Source organism: Zosterops lateralis, assembly GCF_965231275.1.
Source record: "Zosterops lateralis genome assembly, chromosome: 2".
Lineage (NCBI taxonomy): Eukaryota > Metazoa > Chordata > Aves > Passeriformes > Zosteropidae > Zosterops > Zosterops lateralis.
In genome coordinates this window covers 43,274,330-43,295,049 of record NC_139763.1, presented here as the reverse complement: position 1 = coordinate 43,295,049, position 20,720 = coordinate 43,274,330, and the positions used below count along the sequence as shown (strand labels likewise).

The following is a 20,720-nucleotide window of genomic DNA, read 5'->3' as shown; positions in this document are numbered from 1 at the left end:
ACCTCACATAAATTTCTAGTTCTTCTTGTTTATTCCCCATGCAGCATGCATTTGTGTACAGGCATTTCAGACAGGTAATGAAGCATGAAGGTTCCCTAGAAAGGGTGTAAGAGGAACAGCAAAAATGTTTTTGCTCCCTGAATTCTTTACCACACCATTCTTCTGTGCCTTAATTTACTCCATTTATTCTTATTACTATTACCTCCTTCAGCTTTCTCGACAACTGCATTTTTTGTTGTTCAGTAGGTATTTGAGTACATATCATTACCTGTAAGAATCCACAAATTACTTTTCTGTTTTTAGTAACTATTTTTAAAAGTCAGCTCAAAGTTTTGTTACAGAAGTTCTGGAATATATGTGTGGCTCTTTCAGAAATAATAACACTCCCTGTTGGAGGTATTACTCCCATTTTAGACAGCGTGGTCTGAATAGATAAATTGGTATCGTGACCTCTAACTGCCACAGTGTGCATAGGCTAAAGAGAAGGTTGCAGGGAATAGATCACTTGATTCAGTGGGACTGAATTTTTTAATTCTCAGGAAAGATATATAGGTCTGTTGATTCACTGAATTATTATGCAGAAAAAATACAAAGCCAAGGCACATGTAATTCAACTTCATGTGTCTTCAGTGAAAAAAGCAATGAGGAAATTTCTGATTCCTTACCACACACTTGTCTTTTAAAAAACCTCTCATACAATTATAACATAACCTTGAAAAATCAATAAGCAAAATTTATGTTCTATTAAAAATATAGGATATACTACATACAACATTCCTGTTGCAATAAATTAGATGCAGAAAATGTTGATGTAAGATTCGCTTATCAATAGCTATTTCTGCTTTAATTTTCAGACATTGATGTTGCTATAGAGACACAACCACTCTTTTAAACCAATTAAATTTGCAGATCATATACCTATCTCTTCTGAAGTCTGTCTATAGCAAGACTGCATGCTCAGTCAGCTCCATCAGATGGTGCACATTGAATCTGCCTTATCCTGCTCACATCCTCACGTACAAACAGGGGAAGGAGAGGAGACCTTTCACTTCTTAGGCCAATATGCATGCTGGTGTCTAGATTTGTTAGTGTAGAAAGGGGGGAACTGAGCCAGAAAGTTTCTCTGGTGCCTATGAGTGAATCTAGAGAAATATTGCCTATTACTCTTGCCTCATGTGCATGCTTAGAAAAATTAATATTTTTGGATGTAACATATGCACATGAACAAACACAAAAGGTCAAGTATACATCTGGCAAATGGAAGTAATGTAAACTCAGCAGCTTGGATCCATCTAAATAATATGTAACTTGGGAATACTTTGTTAAAAAAATATCCTTTCTCCTCAGTGTTATGGGAACTCCCAAGTCACAGTGTGGTACTATTCTACGGACTCTTAAGCTTTGCATTTTCTGAGTTAGAAAAGCAGATAGACACCTGTAAGGCTTGATAATAATTACAGAGGTATTAAATCAAAATTTCTTAGCAATGAAGCATACATAAAAACAAAGAACACTACCTCTCTGCTTTAATGCCATTATTCATACCTATCCTGTTTGTCTTACTGTACTTAAAAACAACATGCTGTAAAAATAATGATTCTGGTTGATGTATGATGTATGCTCTACATATGCTTTAATAATATACATGCTGTAGCAAGCTATAGTGCTACAAACATGCTGTGAACAGTTATGATCCTTATCTGAAGTTGGTAAGGCCTGACAAATACCAGCTGTAGGCTGCCCATGTGGAACCAGGATTTTAACCATTTAAACAGGAGTAAGAATTGCTTCCTATTTGCAGCATTGGAGAGCTAATGCTAATACGCAATTGCCTGTTACATGAGTATGCTCATATCTTCATCCGTATTGAGTCACATCCCTTCTGCGCTCTTTTTTTCTGGAATCATAGTGCAGATCCTTGCAGCCTTGTTATGCTACCCCCACCTGAACATAAACATATTTATACTTGTTTTTCCCCTGAGAAAATTTAAATAGCTGTACATAACATCATGCACACCAGCATGTGCCTGTGAGCCATGGCACATGCATTTACAAGGCAGAAATGGGAAAGCTATTAAGAATCCATATAGCCCTAGAAAAATTGTTGTGTAAGACTGGAGATAAAAAAAAAGTGTATGCTGTTCTGTAGATGTAATTTTTCACATCATCCCACAGATTTCTTAACTAATAATTTTTACTTTTCAGTATATATTAAAAATCTGATAATTATTGTAAAAATATTATAGTAATGCTTAAGATAAATAGCTTGAGGGTCTCAGTTTTCTAAATGACGAAGATGTGATAATGTTATTCTAGTACTCTGATTCTTGTTTTGTTTGGTCTTTTTTCTTACAAGGAAGCTGACACCACTTGCATATAATAACCATAGAATTTTATTTCTATCTCCTGTACATTGTTTAAACACATTCTTTTTTTTTTTTTTTTTTAGAGTGAGCAGGGTGTGTCCCTGTCATAAAACCAGCTTTAGCAGATATTTTGGGTACTATGGGGTTACCTGCCTATGTTCAGGTACATGAATCCCACCTGTGCCATCAAAACTCTTGCCCTGTTTGGCCAGAAACAAAAAAAAAAAAAAAAAAAAAGCCTGCGTCCAAAGAATCTCATAGGATTCAGCTACAGAGTCTGCCAGTTTGCTAATTTGAACAAAAGCACAGTTTTTCTTCAAAAGAGGTTGATCTCATGACCATGAGCTTGTAGGCATATTTTATTTTAAGTGTTCTTCAATGAAATATCTTATTGACTTGAAAGGTTTTGTCTGTCAAATTAGTCTTTCTCTATTTCTGAAAAATTCTCTTATAAAGTTTTGTGGCTTTCATGTAAAACAATGAGGAAAAATATTTCTAGACATCTGTATGCATATTAGACTGACACCTAGTCCTAGGGTGACATTATGATTGTATCCCCAATCATCTATTGGGTTTATGCTGGATATTTCACTCTGTACCTTTAATATTGGGTCTGAGAGCAAAGGGGAGGGAGAAGCGCGGAGTTTGTTTTCAGAAACTCTCCTCTGCTGGCTGGCCTTGAGAGTCTGAGTCAGCAACACATGGACGTGAGACAGAGAGGTTTTCTTTTTTTTTTTTCTTTTTTTCCTTGCTTTTTATTGGATAATGTAGCTAGCTAAGGTGGAGAAGCTTTGGGGGGGTTTCACTCTTTTTTTTTCCTTTTTCGCCTTCCCTTGGAACTGTTCGAATCTCATCGGCCTGAGGACCCAGGGGAGTGCCGTGTGGGCTTGCACCTAGAACCCACCAAGATCTATCCTGTGCAGCAACTTTTCCCAGTACCATAGGGACTGAGAACAGAGCAACCACCTACAGGACAGACTTCTTTTCTAAATTTCTTGTCTCTCCAGAGCGGCAAAAAGTTCTTGTCATCTGGCATTGTTCAATTTATTGTACTGGGGAGTGCTTCGCCTGTGTAATAAACAGGTTTCTTTCCACTTCTCTCTGAGCAGGTCTTTTCTGAACCGGTTGGTGTGGTGGTGCTTGAATTCAATTCCAGTTGGGTTTTCACTGCTCCAGTTTGGTTTTATAAGTTGTGTTTTATAATTGTTTTGGAAAATTGTAATTATTACTATTGTTTAAGATGGCCTCTCCTTCCCTCAGACTTTCCCGCCAAACCTTGGTTGTCCTGGTTACCCCATCTCATAATAGTTATTTACCAGTTTTCTGTTATATGTCAATCTTTAAGTTATATAACTTCCCCACCCCCTCATCATGCATTCCTCCTCCCCAAGTTACTTATTATTGGTTCAAAATTTGTTCATTCCCTTGTTACAAGTTGGCAAAAGGTTATGATTGGTCCCACTCAATCCCACCCCTGTAACCCACTCAATAAAGAGCCGTGTCATCCCAAGGTCAGCGTCTCTCCGGAGCACTGCCTTGGGGACCACGCACCCCCTTGGTTGCAAATCCTGAGAGTCCCGCCTCTCTATTCTGCGCACTATCCGCACCGTGGTCAGGTTTGCTCACTCCTCTGGCAAAGTGGCCCCCGGGTTGTGGTGGCGGCAGGGCTGGCCGGAGCTGCACCCTTGGTAGCCGACCAGTGCAGGTTGGGGGAGAGGAGGGAGGGTCCCTTAGGAGATTTCTTCCCAAATTTGCCCTAAACCACTATACACCTTTGCTTTAAATTCTAGATCAAGGCTGTTCAATGTCCAACCCTCACACAGCCACATCTCGTCTGACTGTGCTTTCAAGGGACCTACTGATAGTAAGACAAGAATCCCACACTGATGTTCTTCAGAAGCTGAGGAGGGATAGCATATTGTTGAGAAAAATGAAATACTGTTGAGTGCAGAAGAGTTCACAAAATTTGTGGATGCACAATCCCTGCAGAGGCAGCACTCTGAGGACTCCAGGCCCTATGAAACCGAAATATCTTCCTGAGAGAGCACTCCTGGACATCCAGTCTTCAGCCACTCCTTCCTTTTGCTGCAAATATAAGTTTGAACAACTACATCTTAAGGGATCATGATCATATTCTTTTAAACAAAAACATATTTGATTTTCAAAGGAGGGAAATATCTTGTCATCTTATCCAGTATGACAGTAGACCGATCCACTTACTTGCTTAAAAATCATAGAAACAGAATCACAGAATGGCTGAGGTTGGAATGGCCCTCCAGAGATCATCTCTGCTCAAGCAGGGCCATTTAAAGATGCTTGCCCAGGACCCTGTGCAGTGAGATTCTGAATATCTTCATATCTCTGGGAAGCCTGTGCCAGTTCTCAGTCACCCTCAGAAGCCAGAAGCACTTTCTGATGTTCAGAGGGAACCATTTGTCTCTCCATTTGGGCCCCTTGCCTCTGGTCCTGTCACTGGCATCACTGAAAATATTAATCAGATCCACCTACAGGCCTTCTATTCTCTAGGCTATATAGCCTCAGATTTCTCAGCCTTTATCCATAGAGAAATACTCCAGCCTCTTTGTCATCACCATCTTCATGGCCCTTTGGTGGACTGCCTTTGTTTTGTCCATGTCTCTCTTGTACCGAGGACCCCAGAACTGAAAACAGAACTTCAGCTGTGTCTGCACAGTGCTGAGTGTAAGGCCAGGATTACCTTCCTTAAGCCGCTGGCATCACTCATCCTAAGGCAGCCCAGGATACCACTTGCTTTCTTTGTCACAAGGACACATTCCTGGCTCATGTTTAGCCTAATGGGCAGGAGGACACCTAGGTCCTTTTCTGCCAAGCTGCTTTCTGGCTGTTCCAGCATGTACCAGCGACAGGATGGAGAAATGGGAAAATAGGAACCTCAAAAAGTTCAACAAGGGGAAGCACAAAGTGCTGCACCTGGTGAGAAACAACTCCCGGCAAAATCCCTCTGGCTGGCAGCATGTCTCTCTGACAAATTAGCCCCTTCTCCCAGACTGATGTAATTAGCAAACTTGCTACATACACTCTTACCCTTCTTCTGGATCACTAAGGATGTCAAACAGGACTGTACCCAGTATTGTCCACTGGTGGACACCACTATAACTGCTGTCCAACTGGATTTTGCACTGCCAATCCTCACTGTTTAGACTCAGCCATGAGGTCAGTTTTCAGTCCGTCTCACAGTCTGCTTGTCCAGCCAGTCCATGGAGAACCTCTTTATGTGCATCTCACGGTAGTCAGTGTCAAAAATCTAACTGAAGTCCAAGTAGTATCCACCACTCTCCCCTCATCTGCCAGGCCAGTCACTCCACCATATAAGTTTATTAAGTTGGTCAAGCATGACTTCAACTTGGTGAATCCATGCTGACTACTCCTGATGATTTTCCTTTTGTTAATGTGCCTGGAAACCATTTCCAGAATTAGCTACTCCATCATCTTCCCTGGGAACAAGGTGAGGTTTAGCAGTCTGAGTTCCTTGAGTCCTTCTTCTGCCCTTCTTGAAGAAAAGGGGTGATACTTACTTTCCTCCAATCTTTGGGCAAAATACATTTTTGGATCTGGACCTAAGTAAATGTACTCTGTATGGTCTTAATAGAATATAATTCTGAGTGGCGTATGCTCAGACACTAAAATAACACAAAGGTGAATATTTGTAAGCATCATTCTATCATAAGCAAAATTTTTGTTTGGTGTGCTAATTTGCATTTCAACACTTCTCTTCTTACTATGTTTCAAAATTATTATCTGCAGGTGGTTCTCTGTGTCACTCATTGCATTATAAGAAATCCTGGAAAGAAATACATTTAGAGAGTGCTGTAGTGTCTTTTTATCTATGAAAACTACATTTTATTTATTTTTGTAAATAAAGCTGTATAAAGAACAAGACTAATATATAGTCCTTGCACAGTACAAGCCAAGACATTCTTGCAAATGTCTACATATGTGTTTTATAATACTTGCATGAGAATAAATATTTATCAAGTACTCTGGATTCTATTAAAGGATAAATTAAAATTTGTCTTTCTGAAAAACTAGATTCTGAAATAGCCTTCTCATAAAATTAGCAGAAAAAACAAAGGCAGTTGGTTTAAAAAGAGTCTAAATTCTTTTCAGATTGACTAATGTAATTGTAGGCATATAAAGTACAGAACTCAACCACTCAGGAGATGTCCATTGTTCTTATTTATTGTATTTCTGCACATATATGGTAAATAGATTTATCTTTGTCAGTGTCTGTGGGATCAGAGATTTAATACTTCTTGGATAGTTAATTTTTAGCTTAACTTAAAAATTAGGTTTAAAAACTTGTCCTTCCTTATGTAGGTAGAGAATCTCTCTTATCACATCCTGTAAAACACTTTTCAAACTACTTCCAGAAAGAAAGTATATAAAAGGTCAACACAATACTTATTGTTAGCTTTACATTCCTATGAAAAAATGACAATTTGACTGTATTCATTGTGATTTGAAACCAGATAAACAATGAATAGTTCAAGTGATAATTACCTTATTTCAATATTTACAGAAAACTGGCACTTCATCATCATCAAAGCACATTGAGAATTGTCTTATTATCTACACAAGTGCCTGGTTTCTCTAAATATTGAAATTTGGTAATTATCTCTAGCTCTATTTCTTCCTTATCTACTTTTCAGAATTGAGCAAATAGAAATATCATTTAGTTATTAACATTTGCCAAATATGTATCTGGTTTCTTTTTAATGAGAGTGCATATGTAAAGAAAGCTAATTGCAAAATAAGGTCAATGAAACGGACTGGAATATCTTTGTACCAGAGGCATCCAAAAGAATGAGTTAAGACCATGATATTCAAATAGATTTAGCCTGAGTCCATTTGTAAAAGGCAAGACCTTTTCAATAAGAGACCTAACTGACAAAAAGGAATGATTGACATATATGCATCATGAAATTAAACCCTTTTATTTTCTCTCTTGACATATTGAGCCAGGTTGTGCAGAGCTGTTCAGTGTGCTTTTCTGAGCCAAGGAAAAGGATGACATTTCCCCAGGTTGTTATCCTGTGTAAATCCCTTTGGGACAGGGCACACAGGACCTTACAGAACCTATGTTGCAATTGTATTTTTCCCTTATGTTGGTTTATGATCACACTGATCTGTGCCTCAGATTATCAAGAAGAAGTAATCTGTAATAGAAATCTGTTAAACTCTCATCCTTCATAAGAAAAACTCAAGTAATGGAATGTTTTGAAAGAATTTTTGTATGCTCTTAAGGGAACCATTCATAATCTGAAAATAGGGCACAGGTTGCTCCATATCAGTATTAGGTGTTGGTTTGTTACAGATCTTTTCAGTGTCCTAACTTCAAAATCTCTTTTTCTGTCAATGTATTTGGGCACACTGTGGAGTCTAGCTCTAGTCTGGAGGGATCTTTAGACACATGTGTACTGTATACGGATCAGGGCCTGTGAACAGGCTCAAACACTGTCCAGTGATTGTCCGTATAACTTAATTTTTTGCCTGCTTCTCATCAGGTTTGGCTTAGGTTTGCACATTCCAACACATGCTAGGGCAAAACATGTAGAGAATGCTCCTGACAGTAAGGAGCATTTAGATTATTTGTTTATTTACAGCTTTATGTACTTATTATCCATATTCCTTTTTGTTCCTCCTTAACCAGATGCAGTGACGACTAAAATTTTTAATGAGACTGATTGGATGGGACTCACATTATCTAGCCTGAGATGTCAAGTGACTTTATTATCTTAGCATAACTGAACTGTAACCAGGAGTCCTTCTTTTAAAGAATACAGGTGAAATCAAAACAATTATTTCATTTGTAGATGTCAATTACATATATGTATTTTGAGGATGGATAAAATTAATCCCATCTTCCCTGTTTTTTTAGCTTCTTCTTTTATACTTTTAGTCTCATTATGATGTCTAGAGTTGTTAGAGATGAACACCCTTTACATTCTTCAAAAAGTTCTTGATCATCTGCATCATAGAGCAGTTCAGTTAATCTGTATGTCTCAAATTCTTCCACCCCTAAAAAACAATAACTTGAAATAAAAAGAACTATCTGATCTTTTTTACCACCTTTCACCACACAGATACCATAAAAGAACTGTAATTTTATCACAGTAGTGCTGATGTTAGGGCAGTTCAGAGTGAAATTATGCCATAATTATGACCACACAAAATAACACTAATTCCCTTCCTTCTTTAAGATTCAAGTACCTACAGATCTAGATAAGAAAAATATGCATTTTTGGCATTTAGTGCATCTTTCCGTTGGAAAGAGCAATGCAGGTAAAACCTCATTATTCATGACTTAGAGAAACATAGACAGTCCAAGCTGTCTAAAGAGATAAAAAATTGTGGAATTATTTTCCTAAATCGCTGTCATAGTGAAAATAAATTCTAAGTCCTTATGCAAATATTGTACTGGTGAAACTGGTAACAAAATTGTATGGATATCCCTTTGCTGTTATCTAATTTTAAGTTTCCTACTGAGGGAAGGCTGAGAGGAAAGTTACTTTCCTGATTATTCAATATATTACAGAAGATAAATACTAATGTCAGTTCCTGTGCACTTTTTAGCAACAGGAAAGTTATGAAGTCCCTGCATTTTCTTCAGTGGCCTTTTGAGGCAGGAAGAATGAAATCAGGAAGACATAATTTTGACTCAATATATGATGAGCAAAATCAGAGGTGGAATTTATAAAAGGAAACTAGAATGAAGAACACAAATGGTGCTCTTTCTATAAGCAATTCCTGCTATTAGAAATTACTTAAATATATAAAACCAGTAATATGTCAGGTATAGGATAGTTTAGCAAGAAATAGGGCTGAAAAGATCAGTGCTATGAAAAAGAATACATATTACATTTTTGCAATACCTCTTTTTTATAAATAAATCTGTGATTTTTATTCTATACAACAGCAAGACTTTTCTCAAATTATATGTAAAGCGATGAAGCTTCTTCTTTGCCTTGTTGTGCCTTTTATCCCACAGGGACATGCACAAAACAGGCTTTAGACAGGAAGTAGAAGATGGACAATAACATGAAAATCCAACTCACTCAGTAATGGTATGTCTTGCATACAACAAATATAGTAGCATATAGTGCAACATTTGCTGCTCTCTGTACTTCTACAAGTTCCTCACTTTCAATTCTGAGATGCTCTTGTCAAGCAGTGGCAAAAGCTGTGCTGTCAGCTGCATGTGCCTGCAGAGCCTTGTGAGTGGAGCCTCATGAGCTGCATCTCAATATTTCGAGGGTTTCGGAAGAACAAAGATTTATCAATCTACCATGGCAGACAATCCTGTCACAGAAATATAGTCCTGAAGCATTTTCACAGCATCCAGTTCCTGAAATTCTGCATCCACCTTAATCCACAAAAGACTTTTCCAGTCCTACTAATACACAATATCTATAGCAAAATGTAAAAGCCATAAATTATAATGTGCCGTAAAAAGAGACAAGAACTTGTGGGTATATTCAGCAAAGTCACCTAATAAAAAGTGACATATTCCAGATTTCTATATCATTTTCCAAGGTTCTCAAGGCAGCTTTATAAATGTGAGGTTTTATTACTTTGGCAAGTGAAGACTATGTTCAAAAAGAGAACATTGTAAACATTATGTGTTTTTATAAGGAATCAGAAGGAAGTATGCCTGAGCATGCATCTTGATATCAGAATCTCAAAATTTAACAACATTATACGTATCCTTCAGAAATGGAAAATTTGACTCATACCATGAAAATTATGACAAAAATTATTCAATTTCAACATACAAGTGCACAATCTTCCTTGTTACAAACAATTAAAAAATGTGTTCTAAGTTCCATATTTAATATTTTTAAATGAGTATTGATTTAGAATAATTTTGCCATTTTAAAATGTTATTCAAGAAACAGTCTTGATTTAACCACAGAAGATAAAAGGCTTAAATCAGAAATAGATATCTCAAAGTGTATTAAAGGCTTGTCTGTCAATGACTTAAGAAAAATTAATACATTTATAAGCATACTTAACTTACAACAGGTTTAGAGAAAAGAATAATTTTAACATGTTAACTACCGCTAATGCATTCTCTTTATTTAAAAGATGCCTATTTCATTATAAATGTGTTACTGAATTATGAGATGGCTTTTATATCTCTTTATTTCATTTTGAATGTGTTAAGCTTTATTCTAGCCTGCCAGCAACTACCATAACTACCCTTACTTCACTTTCAGAAAATGCTATTTTCATTACACATTGCTTCTAAGTATATTTAAAGTATTTACAATGAATTTTGAAATATGAAAATACATTTTATGTTATCACAGTGGAATTTTGTGTCAACCATAGGTGCACTGTAGATGTTTAGAATTATAGTTTTTATGGGTTTGTCTATTTTTATACCCATTTGGAAATGTATGCATGTTACTAACACTATAACTGATGTGTGAGGGACTGGCTGAAGAGAAGAATCCAAAGGGTTTTAGTGAGTGGGGCCACATCTGGCTGGTGACCAGTTACCAGTTTCTCAGAGCTCAGTCCTGAGGCTAGTCCTCTCCAATCGGGATGCAGGATGTGAACATGCCATTAGGAAATTTTATGACAATACCAAACTGGGAGCTGCTGTTGAGACTTTTGAAGGACAAAAGGTCTTGCTGAGTGATCTGCATACATTGGAATATCGGGATGAAATTTAACAAATCCATATGCTGGATTTTGTACCTAGGACAGAGTAAAGCTGGGCACAAGTAAAAATTGGGACTACAGAGGCTTGAGAGTAGCCCTGCAAAAAGGGATCTGGGAGTGCTGGTCAGCAGGAGGATCAGTGTGAGTCAGCCAAGTGTCCTAGCAGCCAGGATGGCAAATCCCATCCTGGGGTGCATCAAATGCAGCATCACCAGCCTGTCAAGAGAGCGGATTATCCTTCTGTATTCAACATTGGTGCAGCCTCACCCAGAGTGCTGTGTGCTGTGCTGGGCACACAATTTAAGAAGGATGTTGGAGTCCTTCAGTGCATCGAGAGGAGGGCAACAGTTCTGCTGAAAGATCTGGAATTCATGTCCTGTGAGGAGTAGCTGAGGATTTTGGGTTTGTCTAGTTTGGAGAAAAGGAGGCTGAGGGGTTACCTCTTTGCTCACTACAGCTTCTTGTGGAGGTGCAGTGGAGAGGGAGGAGATGATCTCTCCTCTCTGGGATGTGATGATAGGATGAATAGGAATGGTCAAACCCTGGAACAGGCATCCTAGACAGATGGACAATCCCCCAGTGTTTAAGAGACATTTGGCCAATACCCTTTAATCACATTTAACTTGGTCAGCCCTGAAATGATCAGGTAGTTGAACTAAAGGGTCATTGTAGCTCCCTTTCACATTGGAACTATTCCATTTATGCTATGCTATGCTGTGCTATGCTGTGCTAAATGAAAGAAAATATAGTTGACACTGCTGATGAAGTGTAGAGGCTGACCATGTCACCATCAGGGAAACATGCAGGATGTGTTTAAGTTGCTTAAATGTTTGAGATGCTTTCACACATGCTGCCAAGCCTGCAGCTGTGAGTCTAGAAGAATAACGTTCTGTTGTAGGTCTAGCATAATATCTGTCATATCTGAGAAAATCCTTCTGGGTACTTAAAATGGTGTGATACTCTTTGGCTTATGTATCTGAATATCAAACTCATTGAATCCTTCCCTGTATTTCTTCAGTCTCTGTTGAATACAACTCACAATAGCTCAAGTGTAAACATCTGCACTCTTAATAGTAGATCAGTTTGAACCTCATGCCCACTGCTTACCACTGAGTCATTTTCCTATGATTGTAGTCTTTTATGTCACCTAGAGTTGAAGTCAGAAGATGTTTGATTTCTTTGTCCTATGAATATGAGGTTATCATTAATTTCTCAAATGCCTACAATACAATGTATTTGACTGAAAAATTGGCTGGGTAAGAGTGATTACCTATATTAGACTACAAAATTTTATCTCAAAATCAATCCTAAAGGTATAAAATGATTTGAAGATAACTCTAGGTGAAACAATTCACTCAAGACAGTTCAAAAGGGAGAGATGAGTTTTATTCTTTTGTTTACAATAAATACCTCCATTGTCTTCATTCTTTGTTTGTAGCTGTCTTGTCAGGTTTTGTAGATTTCAGCATAACAGTGGCAATTGATACTAGGACATCAAAAAAGATTAACCGAAGATTAAGTTGGTGCAAGAGTTTTTTAGTACAAGACATGCACTAAAAGTAATGCCTAGAGAAAAAAACCCCAACAGCATATGGTAATACTTCTTCAAGCCTACAAGATTTCCTGAGGCAGAAAAGGTTTGTATGGATTTTTCTGACATGAATTTGTCTAGTCTTCCTACAAGCCCATTTACATTTTTATCATCCACAATAGTCTATGTCAAGGTGATACACAAGCTATCTGTAACCATGTTTTGAACCTGACAGCTGACAGCTTCATTTGATGCCTACTAGTGCCTTTGCTGTCAAGGGGCAGAGAACAATAGAGAACAATAGATCAGTTCTCAACATGCTCTATCATTTCCCCCTCAGTCATTTCTTCTTCAAGCAGAAGAGTCCCAGACTACTTATTTATTCCTTGTAAAGACACTGTTTCATGCTTCTCGTATTCTTTGTTGTCCTTCTCTCAACCTTATCCAGTTCCTCTCTATGGTTTTGTTTTCTGGGTACTTAGAGTACAGACAGTAAGCAAAATGCTTTATGCAGCTTTATAATACTATTATCTGTCTTATTCTATGCTTCATATCTAAAAACTCAGTAGTTCTTGTTACTGAGATTCACCTAATATCTGAATGATTTTCTCTGGTATAACCTCAAGATCATTTCTTTGATTGATAGAAATTGACTCAAAATTCAAAAAGGAAAGTGATTCTTTGCCATGAACATCACCTCTTATTTATTTACACTGGTTGCATTTTGCTAGCTATTTTTTTCCTAATCCCCTAAGATGCCTTGTTGGATCCTTCATAGTTGACCCTGGTCTTTGCTATCCCAAGTGTCTCAGCAATATTTTCACTTCACTTTTCACCTCTTTTCTAGGTTATTTATGCACATCTTGAATGATATGGGGCCCAACACAAACGCTCTCCACCCACAGTGAAAACTGGCCATTTACTGCCATTTTCTCATTCTCTTTTAGAATAATCTTTAAATAATTACCAAGACCTGTTAGTGTGTAGCTTACCTAATAAACTTTTGTGATACACATAATGAGCCAGATCTTCTTCAGCACTTGCTTGCTATAACCCCAGAAAGTTATTTGTGACAACTCCTCTAAGAAGTGAGACTAGGTGATATCTTCCTTGGCCCACAGCTCTGTGAAACTCTGAAGACAGCTGCCATCTGAGAATGAATAAGAACGTGAAGAGCACAACATAGGAGACTCTGTGACTGTGGCTAGATTGTATTTATAAACTAACAAGCTCATAAAAGTATTACAACTAGTACATTTTAATATTAAAGTGCAATAAAATCATACTGAATCCTCACATTTTCCCCACATGTTCCCAGAAGACTTTCTACAGAATGAATACAAGAACAGCTATGAATCAAGTATAATTCTGGCTGCAATAAATAAGATCAACAAGCAGCCCTAAGGGTAGCTCCAGCACAGTAGTTTACCATCTTTTTTATTAGTTATATAAACAGCCTCAAGATATTCTGTCATGTGATATCCCCCTGGCATCTTTAAAAAACCCAAAACCTTTTAATCTGCCTGTAAAAGCTTGTAACGTGTAGCTCAGTCTTGCAGCCCTGTGCCTTATCTCCATGTACAGCAAAGGCTAATTTGTCCCCTTTAAGCCTTTCGGTGCAACCTGATGCTCTCTTAATCACCCCCTGAAACTCCGCTCTGTTTATCCTCTTTTACAGAGACAGGTGCAAAGGATTTTATTAATGCAATACCTTCTTAAGTGGTTTAGTTTATCCCTTACTATTGATCCAATGGTTTAAATCCATTAAGAGGGTGAGAATGGACACTTTTATTCTTTGCTTAATAGAATACATTCTAGAAAAAAGGGGACATAATATTCTGCCTCTTCTACAACTATTTTCTTTTTTTTTTTTCTGTAAAACCTAAGACCAAAAGCAGATTACAGAACATCTAGCTGTTATGTTTTGGTTGACACTTGTTTTTCTGTCTGTTAATCTCCAACTAATTTATTCAGATTTTAAAAATTTATATATAACTTTTTTGTGATGGTATTAATATTCTAAATATGACTACATGCTGAAAACCTGCTGAACTTTTCATACAGGCTATATGTTACACAAGACATGGACATACTGGAGAGACTGCAATGAAGGGCTACAAAGGTGATTAAAGGTCAGGAGCATCTAATTTGTGAGGAAAGTCAGAGACAGCTGGACTACTCACCCTGGAGAAGAGAAGGCTTAGGGAATATGTCATAAATGTATACGAAAACCTGAAGGGAGGGTGTGAAAAGAATAGAGATGGGCTTTTTTCAGTGGTACCCAGTGACAGGACCAGAGTCAATGGGCAGAAACAGAAACACAGATTCCCTCTGAACATCAGGAAACAGTTTTAATCATGAGGGTGATTAATTGATCACTTGCAGAGCTTGTCTGCCTAGGTTGTGCATTCTCCATTCTCAGAGATCTTCAAAAGCTTCCTGGGCAACCATCTCTTAGAGGCCCAGCTTGAGAAAAGGAATGGTCCAGATGACCTGCAGAGGTCCCTTCTCCAGCCTTAACCTTTTTTTTATTCTGTGGAAGAGTTAATGAAAATTCAGTCTTTTGTAATCTGAGCATGTAAATTTTATTTTGAGAGTGGTCAGAGATCCCATTCTTTCAAGATAATACTAATTTTTATCAGTCTGGAGAAGCCTTTGTGGTTTCCACGTGAGTCAATCCAAACTTTTAGTGTGCTCTACCCTGGAAAGAAATGCAATGATAGCTTCCTGCCATGAGCATTTTAGCAGCTAAAGTAAACAAGCATAGTAAGAGATTGCATTAAACAAGACAGGTGTAATTTTTCTTTGACTTTTTAGTACCAATAAATAACAGTAATGAGGTTTTGAGTAGTATCTAACCCCTTTCATGCTTAGCCATGGAAAACACCAAGTCTTTATGACAATGGCAGTAGTACTAGAAAAGCGCACTGTCTCCATTAACAAGAGCTCAGGGATGCAGGCTGGTTCACCGCCTTTCTTGGTGACTTTTTAAGCAGTTGTTCCAGCATGATTGTCAAAGAATGAGACATCTATATGTGTAAAGAAAGAATGTTTAGAACAGTTCAGGCTATTCTAATGAAAAGCAATCTTCGATTAGTAGCCAAGAGAAAAACTAGTGTGCTACTTACACATTCAGTGGAGATGTATGGGATGTGTGCTTGTTTGCATAACAGAGATACATCTATTAAAGTAAAACAGTCCACATACACAGCAGTAGGGAAATAGTTCTACCATAAAATATGTATGGTTTGAAAGCCATTTTTTAAAAAATGTAAATTTGCTCTTTAGAGGCGAAAATCTTGATCTTTACCCAAGTTTTATATTTATCTAAGTTTTCTGTGAGTTTTAAAATTTTGCTTGTTCTCTAAGGAATTTAACAACCTCCAGGTTACATTACTCAGAAAAAAAGAAAAAAAAGAACAATTTCCACTGAAAAAATAGTACTCCCTTCCTGTAAGACAAGAAGAAGTTTCTAAAGTGCAGTCTCTTGCACTTTAGTACATGCTCTCAATGAGGTTATTATGCTGCTATTGGCTCTGCAACAGACTGAAACCTGGTTAAGTATGTAATAGTTCACTTTAGCTTGTGTGGTGGACCTAGATTTCTGAAAGACAATATGGTGGTATTTTACATTCCTACTGTCTTCAGGAGCTCTGAAAATATTTAAAATTCTCTCAACATCTTGCAGGTTTACAGATGAAATAATCATATATTTATACAAGTGTTCTCAATACCAGAGAATAGCATGGCTTTCAAGTACAAACAGAAGAAGCTGAATAAGATGGCAGATTAAAGTTTTGTGAATATATTCTTCTTTCCCCTCTCCCCTTGTATCTTCTCACCTTGCAGTCTGGTTAATGTCAGCGTGAGCTGACAACAAACAAATGACACATACCTGCTGCCATGCAGTCACCATGTGCCAGCTGACTGCAGCTGGTGCCAACTCTGACTGAAGGCAGAAGAAAAAATCCTTCCAGCCTACTTCTCCTTAAAGTATGGGATTTCTGTCATGTGAGGATTCAAGTATTTTAGGAGAAGTCCAAAAAGTTCCAAAAGAATGTTTTACAAAGACACTGCAAATCTGAGTCATTAATGCACAAAAAATAAAATATATGAAGGCTAATGCAGGAAGGAGCAGTGAGAAGGATTAGGGAGGAAGCACAGGTTGTTTTTCTTTCTCGCTCAATATCCTTCTTCTCAGGTTTCCACTTTTAACTCCTGCAGGATTTTTTTAATGTGCTGACAATGCAGTGCTGGTGCAACTATATGAAGTCTTTTTTTCACTAATGCAGGAACCAAACATTATATCAGCTCTTTTTTTTTGCCAGATGTCAAGGGTATTTGGTTATGCTCCCAACTATTGGAATTGGAGGGGTTACTGTCTAGTGTAATTGCTGCCTTCCTCCATTCTGTTATTGCTGCCAGTTTCTACTGAGCCAAATCAGTCCTGACAGCTGGCCAGATGCTTCTTGTGCCAGTCAGCAGGACTCTGGTCTCAAAAGAGCATCTGGCTATAAGAAAATTTTGCAGCAAACTATACAGTCAATCTTGTTTTCTAAAAATATCAACATTAACACTGAAGAAAAAGTATTTAGTAGCTTCACCAATACGCTGTGATTTTTAAGTGTGATGGTGAGCTCTTGACTTTTTCACTACAGATTCTATTTATGTCACATTAATAGAGATTAGTAATAGATTTGGGTTTTTTGTGGATAAGCTATATATGTCATATCTTTATTACAGTCTGTTTCCTTTTCTGTCATGAAAACAAGCTGATACGGTCTATATATAAATCCTAGCATCTGAAGTCCACATGCTGGACATAATTGTTTCTTCTTTGCTGAGGATATTTCTGAGGGAAAAAAAGATGCCACAAAGTCAGGGCATTTCTGCGGCAATTTGGTTATTGAATTAACATGATACTTCTTTCAACAAAGGTATTTATAAATTGCAACCTTACAATGGAACCCTCAGGTTTTTTGCTTTTCCCTCTTTTGGACTTATTTTGACAGTACAAAAGATCCTTTAGAGTCATTATACTAAATTATACCTCCACTAAAGAAACTCCTGTGGGTTCACATATATGGTGCACTTGAGCTAAAATCAGTGGCAAGAGACAAGGGGTGAAACAAGGAAATAAAACTCTTGACTTCTCATGAGACTTCTCACCATCTTAGTCCCGAGTTATTTCAACTTAGTTTTACCATATTCAAAAGACAGTTAATATATGTCCTAAATTTTTTCTCTTTAGTCACACAGCTTACACCGAAAACATATGTTAAATGATTTTTTTTTTTTACTTTCTTTCATGCTATAAGTACTGTCTGGTACTAACTTTTATATCACTATATAATGGATTCCTCACAGTTATTGTTTTTTTCCAGTTACCGGAATGTCCTGATCTGAAAAGTTTAAATATATCTTGCATTTACATCAATTCATAAGTAAGGACACAGGAGTTAAATATCCTGTTCACTTGACTTCATATTTATTTCACCATTTTCATTTTACAACTGAAAGCCTAGAAATTTTACATCTGTTTACCAATGACCACACACCATTTAACATGATAATACCAGCCAAATGAATCTCTCTTAAGTGTAATGCTGTTACATATGTCAGAACTGAGCAGCAGTTAATATTATCCTTCATTTAAAAGTAGTGAAATTAGCTCCTGGGGATTAGTTCCTTTAAAGCACTAATTAGTATATCTCTGTTTTCTTTGCCACTGCTAGTGCAATCCACTGTGACCAGTGAACAGCAATTCAGAAGACCTAAACATTGGCCCAACCTTTCTACCTATTGTGTTGGGAGACAGTAATCATATTCTTTGAATTTTCTCTCCTTTTCAGCAAAGTGATTTAAACTTTTATTAAAAAAAAAAAAAAAATCATATGAGCTGTGACTCTTTATTCTGATGTTAGCAGGAGATATTTGTGGTTAAACATTTTGCCCACAACCTTTGTTCTTGCTTGTTTCTTCAATGCACCACCTCTGTGCTACCCTTTCTGTGGGTTTCCTACCCAGGATTAACCCCAGGATTAATCTATTTACGTGGTTTAGATCAGGGCCAGTGGCATCCAGAGCAGCACCAGCTGATGGAAAAGCTGGTATTGCTGCTATGGAGACCCAGTTGAGGAGAAAGTACTAATTTTTGATGCCACTCAGGACTGGAGGAAGATCTATGTGAATAGACTAAGAGGCAAACCAACACAGGAGAAAAAGAGTACCTGTGACTTGATCCTGCACTCGAGGAGATTGAGAAGTATGGAATTTCTAGGAATGCTATGCCAGTACCTGAGAAAGCAAAGTGTTTGGGAGGACAGCCTGTAGTCTTGAAGAAATCCAAGGAATCCTGAGTAAGATGATAAACAGAAAGCTTCATTACTGTTGTAACCAGCCAAGTGAGTATGACTGACACAGCTTTCCACTTTCTTAACCACTTTCCAACCTCTCCTCATGACCTCAACTAATCATAGCCATTTTGGATAGTGTATTTATTGAGGTGGCTGGGCTTTCTGCATGGATTTTTGGATCTCTTTTCCCCAGGAATGTTTGATTCTGGTGGAGCATCATGTTTTTTCCTTCCCTTGCTCAGGTATCTGGCCTGAGCATAGAAGCAGGTTTCTCTGCTGCTATCACAAATGTTTTGGACAGCAGCAGAGAAACCTGATAATTTTCTTTCTGCTTGTACCTTTGCCTGCTTTCTAGAAGTTCAGTAACGATCTCTGCTCCACATAGCATTGTCAACATGCATTGCTGAAGACTATAACATCTGTTCCAGTTGTGGACTTTAGCATTTGCGTAAAATTTCCTGCCTATGGATATCATGTTTATTTTGCATGAGAAAACAGTGTGAAGTGTCTTACAGAAAAGAACTAGAAAATTTATCTGAAAAATCACAAAAAACACCACCAAATCCCAGATTTCCCCTTTTGCTGGGCAAAGGGCTTTCCTGGAGAGCATAAATTAAAGTGTAATATGCTCTGTCTTGACAGAAGAAACTATGTACAGTGCAAAGCTTACTTTTGCATCTTGGTACTCATTTCCTTAAAAGTGAGGCTCACTTTGAAAATCAGATTATTTCAACTCAACCAGTTGAATACAGGTAAAAATATATAAATGTTGAAACAAGCATTGAAACATACAGTTTGCAAACCGTAAGTTTTATTTTAGTTTTTTTTCAAAGGCAAATTCAAATTTTCCTAAGTGTTCAGTGGGATATCATGATCTTTATTTGTGTATCTTTGTTGTGAGTTACAATTCATAAGAGAATTTAAAATGATAGAACAGGGGTTTCTTTGTAGATATTTAAAAGCAGCTGTCAATCCAATTCTCAAGTGAAATATTCTGAAATGCATGATTGAATACAGAAAAGAGTTTTTGTTTATATGTGTTAAATGATTTTCATATTCACTCCTTATATTATTTCATGAGCCTTGTGCTATATATACAGGCATTAATTAACTTCTAACTATTTATTTATCTAACTAATTAATTGATTTTAATTTTGCCTGAAGATGAAAGAAATTTTGCAAAAAATGTTGAAAATATAGCTAAAACATAGATGAATAGGCAGGAGCTAAATGAATATAAAAAATTTCTTACAATAAATTAACGATTTTCAGTCAGTTTCTGTGCTTAATAAACTTATAAAATTTAACCATGTGGCACATAGAATTAATTCATTACAGTCCTACTTAATTCCATATGTACCATTTTGAATTAGCATAAAATGTTTAGGCTTTTTAATCTCAAAATTAAATTCCACTTTAAAATGAATTAAGATTTGTTGGCCAAAGAAAAAGCTATAAGAAAATAAAAGTGCATGATTCATAGTCTCTCCTGTACTTTACACAAAATATTCCATTGAATTTAATTTTCATTGACTGCCACAGATAAGGAGGTTTGGCTTTTTACTTTTGGCAATGAGGGGAAGATAATGCCAGGCAGAGAGAGGTTTGCTGAGGAGCATCCAAATTCTTGGTATTGTATCTGTCTTCTCTGTGTCTTTCTGGTTTATGTCTATCTCTCCTTTTTTTAAATTGAAGACTCCTACTATGTGACTTCTCAGGAAGGTATTCCATTGCAGAACTGATATAAACAGTTCAGCACTG

At 37.1% G+C, this 20,720-nt stretch overlaps 1 protein-coding gene across 1 annotated transcript in view; it reads left to right on the top strand.

The window, feature by feature from the left end:
- GPC5 (glypican 5) overlaps positions 1-20,720 on the top strand; it is a gene marked incomplete at its 3' end in the record, with an annotated part of 589,849 nt that overhangs the window by 473,537 nt on the left and 95,592 nt on the right. The gene's annotated exons all lie outside the window — the stretch shown is intronic.